Source organism: Octopus sinensis, linkage group LG20 (assembly GCF_006345805.1).
Source record: "Octopus sinensis linkage group LG20, ASM634580v1, whole genome shotgun sequence".
NCBI classification, from domain to species: domain Eukaryota; kingdom Metazoa; phylum Mollusca; class Cephalopoda; order Octopoda; family Octopodidae; genus Octopus; species Octopus sinensis.
Window position 1 is genome coordinate 19,006,738 of NC_043016.1, and position 8,222 is coordinate 19,014,959.

Sequence of the window (8,222 nt, forward strand, 5' to 3'; positions counted from 1 at the left end):
ATTTATTGAGTGAGAAGAGCAGTGCATGCCATCAAAGTGACACTGGGGTAAAATATACGAAGCCCAGTATACCTATCATGACTACCCGTCTGATAAGGGTGCACCAGGCACATGCATCACAACCAAATGTGCGCGACATGGTGATCTCATATCAAGATAAACAGCGCATAACTGGGGCCCAGTTAGAATTTTCTTCTGGTCGAGTAACCCATCCCTCTTAAAAGGTCTCTGAATAAGGATTGTTTAAGGATGTTGAACGAACCACCCATGTTTCCAAAGGTGAATTATCCAAACCTCTAAGAATTCCTTTCAACACACGGCTATGATGCTCCCCCACTACTTCTGCTCGTGATCAGAGACGCACATATCGTCAGCCACCAAGGGACATACTCAACTGGTTAAGGTAAAAATACTGGCAAGCAAATCTGTGGTATTGAGCAGAATATTTGCTGTAGCCCATCTTTTATACCAAGACAAAACAATGTACATGATAACACTTCCAATCAGTTATTATTATTATATCATTATTATTATTATTATTATTATTATTATTATTATTATTATTATTATTATTATATTATTATTATTATTATTATTATCATCATCATCATCATCATCATTATTATTACTATTATTATTATTATTATTATTATCATATTATTATATTATTATTATTATTATTATTATTATTATTATTATTATTATGATCATCATCATCATCATTATTATTACTATTATTATTATTATTATTATTTATTATCATTATTATTATTATTATTATTATTATTATTATTATTATTTACTTTTAATCTGCATGTTTGTTACAATCAGTCACCGAAACACACCCAGCAGAGGCTTCTGTCTCCACCACTTTTCAATTTGTTTCTGCCCGTTCTTTTTTGCAGTTTCCTTGATCCGTTTTGTTTTTTCATGGCAGTGGTTTCAGGTTCTTCATATAATGTAAGGTTAATGCTGAATTCACTCGCTAAATAGCGGTGCTTTAAAATTATTTTCTACCAGGTGGAGAAAAGGGGATCCCTCTTCTGCTGGTGAGTTTCTTTTTTTGTTAAAAGTCCCCCTATTTCTTGGGGGATTTATTAAATTTATTCCATTTTTTATTCCATTTGGAAAAATTTAGAATTTTACTCAATAACAGCAACAAATAGTTTCGAGGGAGTTTCAGTCGTCGATGAGAGAAGGGGAGAGACAGAGGAGTGTTTTGCTACAAAAATGAGAGAGGGTGACAGTTCTTCGCCTGCTGGCGTGACTACTAGACAAGCAAGCAAGGAAAACAAGATGACCATCCCAATCACAATTACAAACAACAACACCATCGCCATCATCACCTCTGCCACTACCACTACGAACAACAAACACAAACAACTGTAGTAGTAACAACAGCAAGGAGGCGCAATGGCCCAGTGGTTAGGGCAGCGAACTTGCGGTCGGAGGATCGCGGTTTTGATTCCCAGACCGGGCGTCGTGTGTGTTTATTGAACGAAAACACATAAAGCTCCACGAGGCTCCCGCAGGGGGTGGTGGCGACCCCCGTTGTACTCTTTCGCACCAACTTTCTCTCACTCTTTCTTCCTGTTTCCTGTCCCCGACTAAGCCTGGATGCGCATTCATCCATCCGTCGATGCTCTCGGTGTCGGGGGGTTGACCTGCTTTCTTTTCTGCGGGTCTTCTCCCGAAGACCGCTTCGCTCAACAGCAACAGCAGTAGCAACAACAGCAACAGCAGTAGCAACAACAGCAACATCAGTAGCAACAACAGCAACAGCAGTAGCAGCAGCAGCAACAACAGCAACAGTAAAGTTTTGACGGGATAGTCAAGTAAGCAGTACAGCTATGATATTAATGATTTCCCATCGTTAGCAAGTAGCTTGGCTACTTCAGTCAACGATATGAACACCACCAGAAACAATAGCGTCGCTTTGGCTCTGACTAACACCAACAACGATAGGAACAACATCAGCAGCAAAACGATATAATCAACACCAATAATAACAACAATGATAAAAGCAACTCCTTCGTAGGAGTAGCAAAACTGCAGGAGCAAGTCTCCCTGAAAGGAAAACATGCGTACCTGAGTGAATTAGAAAAACCCTGCAAAGAGGGGATAGGAAAACAAAGCTTGCTATCCCTTCAGATTTGATGGAGAAGACGGCCAGAATGATCATCGTATACAGATGTGTGTCGCTAAAACGTTCAATGCGCCATACTTCCATGCGCCACACGAGGGAGACAATATGGCCTTGTAGAAGTGAGGTTCCTCACAGAAGCTCTGGCCTACAAACACTCAATGGTCCAGTGCAAACATGAGTATCTTTTTCTCCTTCCCACACACCTTGGACAGCGGGTGGTGAAAGTTAAAATATTAGATGTGCCACCAGAATTAGACATTTGGTGGTTGGTTGCATGTACTGTGGTCGAAGGCTCGGATTCGCTTTTAGAAATTAAAAAATATTGGAAGTAGAACTGGTCGGAATTGGTTTGGAGACTTTGATCCAGGTAAAACCGGAATCACTAAACAAGGTCCCCGACCTTATCGAGCTTCCCAACGGAGCACAACTCCAAGTCGTGGTGGAAGGAAGGAAGCCAAGGTGTTACACTTGTAGGTCTAACGCCCATTGGAAGATCGGCTGCCCACAAAATCAACAAAATGGAACACGAGAAACGGTGGTTCTCCAACCACCACCTCCACTATCACCACAAGAAGGCCAAAATCTACAACAATCAATGCAGCTACAGCCATTAAAGCAACAGCAAAATCCCACCACCACAATAGTACCATAACTGTAGCGGCGGAAACAACCAACACCCGACCATCCCTACAGGCAGGCGACATAGATTCACTAAATACTCCCGAAACGGGCAATTCAGCAGTCTTATCATGCGACGAGGAGGAAATGAATCCTGCAAGAAGGATTTGTGTCGGGGAAAGCGAAAACATAGTTCCAAAAAAGGCCGTCCTAAGCTGAAAGTGAAAAGGAAAAGTCAGTAAATCCATCAGCTACACTAATAAGACCGACACACCCATCCAAATCACAACAACAAAAGCAATGCGTACTCATTCAACCACAACCACAACTACAAAAAGCACCAAAACAGAAACAAATACACGAAGAGAAACAACAATAATAAAAACAACCCAGACAACTGACTACAGAACCCGAACGCCACATCAACTTCACAGTCGTTCGCAAGAGCAACAACGAGCTCATGCACACACAAAAGGAGTGGGGTTCGACGAATTTCTGTCGAAACTCCCTATGACAGACAGCTGATAAAAACGGACACCACCTTACCTAGAACTTTTAAAAAAAATACCTAAAAACATTGGGCCTTTTAGGCTAAAGCCAAAAAGAGGACTTTAGGAAGGCCCTTCATTAATGATAATGCGTCAGACGAGGCAGCTGAATCAGCTGACCCTCTCAAAATCTAACGTAAGTGACCTTCTTCCATTTTGTTTCTCCGATAAACATAGTCGTTTTCAGAGTAGAATGTGTGAATATTCGTGACCTGGAGTCAGCTTGGAAGCAAGGTCACTGGTTAAACGACCTCAGGTCGTTCGACTTAGATATGGCTGCAGTTATCGAGATAAGGATTTCTAATACGCAAGCATTAGCGCCCATTTTCGATGGCTATGAGATATTCTCATCATGTGGTTTGTCGGGAGCGGGTGGAGGGGCAGCAGTGCTATTCCGAAAATCCTTAGATCTCAAAGTAAAATCAATCTTCTTGGACCCGTGTGGAAGGTTGGTGGTCCTAGATGCAGGTGGTAGCCAAGGTGGCGCCCTTAGAATGGTGGTCGTCTATACTCCAACAGGAGCTGGAAGGCCAGAATTCTTCAGGTTTCTAGAAACTTTCTTAGGAACGTCTCGCAGTTTAGTACAAATAGCGGACTGAAATGAGATTTTGGATGTACGGAAGGACTGTGTGGGGTTATTACACGGATGAAGGGGATGCAAAAACTTCGAAAACCTACTAAGAGACTTCCAATTGTCTGATAGGTGGTATTGACTGGACTTCCCTGATGTGCTAGTATGGACATGGAGCAACCACAATGCGTCATCCATATCGTATCTAGATAGAGAATTTGTTAGGTCAGAGGATAGGGATAGAATAGGTTGTCCACAATTTAAATTATTCGGCTACACAGAACGCAAGTTTTTGATCTGTACAGTCGAGTTAGACAGGGACTCTGTTACTGAAAGTTAAACACGTCCTTTCCGACTCGCAAAGGCTAAAGGGACCGGATTAGTGAACTAGTTAAACGTCAGTTGACGGGGGCAATCGTCAACAACCGGTGGTGGGACGCCCTGTAGTGGGTGATTAGAGTAGAGACGATAGCGTTTAGCAAAGAGCAATAGAAAAGAATAGATTAGAGGCGACCGATGTGTTAACGGCGAGAATAATCCTTGATAATTTCTTCGAAGCGAAACACGAAGGTAGCTTTGTTAGAGCTAAGGCCCGTGCGCTCAACCAGAAAGGAACTAAAGCTTCCCAATGAGATCGAACGCTAGGGACGCGACGTGGAAACAAAACCACGATCAGGGTTTTGAAGGATTGGGATGGGCGCGTGTTATGCGACTCCGAGCAGATGTGTGCGGCTTTTCAGCAGCAGTTTGTGCGAAACTTCGACGACGGAACCGGACTTCAGTTCGTACCTGGACGGTTTCACGCGGCTCTCAGCAGCTAATGCGAGGTTATGTGAAAGGCCTATAACAACCGCTGAAAATCGGGAGGCGATGAGCGATTGCACAAGTTGCAGATCTTCCGGTTTGTATGGTCTGCCCTACGAATTCTATGTATTCATGCCAGATTTGTTTGTTGACCACTTGGCAGACATCTACTGCAGCTGCCAACAGAATGGGAGAGTTCCTAGTGCTGTTAGCAGAGGTGTTGTGACTCTGCTGAGAAAGGACGCCGACAATGGGGACGTACTAGAGAATTTTCGTCCCATAACTCTGCTAAACACAGAGTTTAAGATTTTGGCCAAGGTGTTAGCGAGAAGGTTGGCGCTTGTCGTCGATAGCCGGGTCGGACAGGCGCAAACGAGCGCAATCCAGATCAGGTCTATCCACGACAACCTCCACTTAATGGGAAACCACAGTTGGCTTCGTGGGTTTTCTGATCACTTTCGATCAATCAAAAACATTCGATAGGGACGGCCATCGCTACATGGAAGCCGTCCTTAAAGCAGGTGCTTTCGGAACCGTTTTCAGAGGCTGGATCGCTGTAATACACAGTGGTACCTGTTCAGTGGTCAAAGTAAACGGCCACCTATCGGAGCCATTTGGCATCGCACGCTCGGTCCGTCATGGCTGCCCACCGTTGCCTCTTCTATACGTGTTGGGACTCGAGCCACTGTTGCGGAAATTGAAACAGTTAAGGGGCATCCCTTTCGTACTGGGACAAGGAAGGGCAGTGTCAGCATACGCGAATGACGTTACCGTCGTGGTGTCGGATGCCTCCGAAGTGGTGATGGTCGGTACCATCCTAAAGGAATATGAGTCGATTGCAGGGGCTAAAATCAACGCCGACAAATCGATTGGTTTGCGGTTGGGCTCCTAGAGAAGCAGGTCGATGCCATTGGACGGCGTTGTCGGACGCTGGACCGACGGCCCAGTTAAGTGGCGAGGTCTGGTTTGGTTCCGACCTCTAGGTTGATAAGAAGTGAGACAAAGTGGCGAACAGTGTGGCTAGTCATACTCAGAAATGGGCTGAAAGAAAGCTGTCCCTGAAAGGTCGGGCAGAGGTGGAAAATGTCTACATCGCCTCCGTTATCATTTATCACCTGACAGTCATGCCTTTTCCCGGCTATTGCTAGACCAGGTTGGAGAGTCTCATATAAATTCTTGTGGAAGGAACGCATTCCAATGGATGGTGGTCTGTCTGTTGCCAGCGGATTTGGTATGCCGTGGCTCCTAATGCACAGACATGCGCTTAGGTTACGACACCTGCAACGATTTCTGTGAGTTCCGTTTGTGAGGCTCGTCTCTTTGACGGGGCTGCAGACGTGGGTGAATAAAAGACAAAGACTGGGCGCCTGGCACTTACAATTTCGTCAGACGCTCACAACCTTCTACCAGTCGGGCAATGAGATCGATGGATATTCCACTTTCGGGTTCGATTAATTAAGTACCAATGAAACACTGGGGTCGATGTAATCGACTAATACCACGCAAAAATTTCTGTCCTTGTGCTTATAGTAGAAAGGATTATTATTATTGTTATCATTGTTAATGTTGTTGTTGTTGTTGTTGTTGTTGTTGTTGTTGTTGTTGTTGTTGTTGTTGTTGCTGTTGTTGTTGTTGTTGTTGTTGTTACCTTTCTAAGTGTAGACCTGTGTAGACGGAGAGCAGGAACTGGAGAGGGCACTTGCCTTAAGGCTTTTGAGTTAAATCTAGGACAGTGAGGTTACTCTATTAACCCTAGAGGTCATCCTGTATCGGGAGCACCACGTCTATATCAGCTTACCCTTCTTTTTTTTACATTTGTATGCTATGCATATGTCCCTTCTTTTCCAGTGTTTACCGTGTATACTTTATTTTTATATATTTTATTTTATCATTTCATTATTATATGTAAACTCCCACACTTTTGTCTATCGCTGTATTTTCCTCCTCATTTTCCGACCATGTGGCAAATAAGCGAAATCATTATATTATTATTGTTATATTATTATTATTATTATTATTATTATTATTATTATTATTATTATTACTTTTTTTTTTCTTCTTTCAAATTGCTTCCATTCTTGCCGAGTGTCTCCCGACTCCTAGGGCAAAGAACTCATAGGTATATTGGTAGGCCATTAAACCAAACTCAGTAGTTCGTTCATTTTTTTTTTTTTTTAAGTTAAATTAAAATACATGAGCGCAACAGTTCTCACATCGACAATGCTCTTCTCAATACGTGTGATGTACCAGTTAAGACAATCTTTTGCACTTCTTGCAGGGATGGTAAGCCAGGGATCATTCTCATATAATTTTTATTATTATTTTATTATTATTATTATTATTATTATTATTATTATTATTATTATTATAATATGTTTGATTTTGCTTAGTATTCCAAGTTGATTCCAAGTCTCACCCAGAGACCTCAAAAGACAACAAAATAGAATTTCAAGTTGGTATTAAGCCTTCGGTGTCATGCCTAGGGTGTTTTGCACATAGTATTGTTCCAGAGAACGTTTTAGAAGGCAAAAGAAAATTATAAGTTTGTTTTAAAATTTGAGATTACACAAACAGTATTTACATAAGATATGGGCAGTTATTATTATTTTAATTATTATTAATTATTATTATTATATTATTATTATTATTATTATTATTATTATTGTTGTTATTATTATTATTATTATTATTATTATATTATTATTATATTATTATTGTTATTATTATTATTATTATTATTATTATTATTATATTATTATTATTATTATAAATCTGTGTTTGACTTTTGCTTTACATTTGCACAAGCTGGCTCCACGTCCCACCCAGAGACCTCAAGAGACAACAATTTGGAAGTTCATGCTGGGTTATGCCTAGGGTGCCATCATATATTTGGTTTTTGTACTTAGTGTTGTACTAGTGAATGTATAAAAAACCATACGAAAATTATGTTTGTTTTAAAACTTAAGATTACATAGAAAGTATTTTGCATAGGATATGAGCAGTTCCCATGAGCACTATCTTTTGAATTTCTGCCATTTGGGGTTTCCTATTATCTGAGCCAGATAGAATTCAGCCCCTTTTGCTACCATTCCTAGGGTACCTATGACAACAGGTATTGTTTTAGTCTTCAGGTTCCACATTTTGCTGATTTCTATTTCAAGATCTTTATATTTGCTCAGTTATTGGTAGGTCTTGACAGACACATTTATATCGATTGGGACAGTCATATCAGTGAGGCGGCATGTTTTTTGTCTGAAGTCTTTTAATATAATGCCTGGCCTATTTGCATCTAGCTTTCTGTCAGAGGAGTGAGATGTGGTTATTTTCATGCACTGGATGTGGTTTGCGTTCCCACCAGTTTTTATCATGGGACAGATCCAGTTTTTTTGCAAATTACCCAGTGAATATATTGTGCTACTCTATCAGCCCGTTGAGATACTCTGTAGGCGCAAGAAGAGTGTACATGGAGACAACGTTCGTTAATATGTTGGCCTGATAGCTCCTTGTAGGTAAGCATTGATCTTGGGTTGCTATG

The 8,222-nt window shown here is 41.3% G+C and overlaps 1 long non-coding RNA gene across 1 annotated transcript in view; it reads right to left on the minus strand.

The window, feature by feature from the left end:
* Positions 1-5,821: 5,821 nt before the first annotated feature.
* Positions 5,822-8,222, minus strand: part of LOC118767328 — a 2,610-nt gene continuing 209 nt past the window's right edge. The window contains exons 1-3 of the long non-coding RNA XR_005003243.1: positions 8,162-8,222; positions 6,785-6,786; positions 5,822-5,831 (exon numbers count right to left, since the gene is read on the minus strand). The exon at positions 8,162-8,222 is cut by the window's right edge and continues 209 nt beyond it. This is a non-coding gene — a long non-coding RNA (uncharacterized LOC118767328). The remainder of the gene's footprint in view (positions 5,832-6,784; positions 6,787-8,161) is intronic.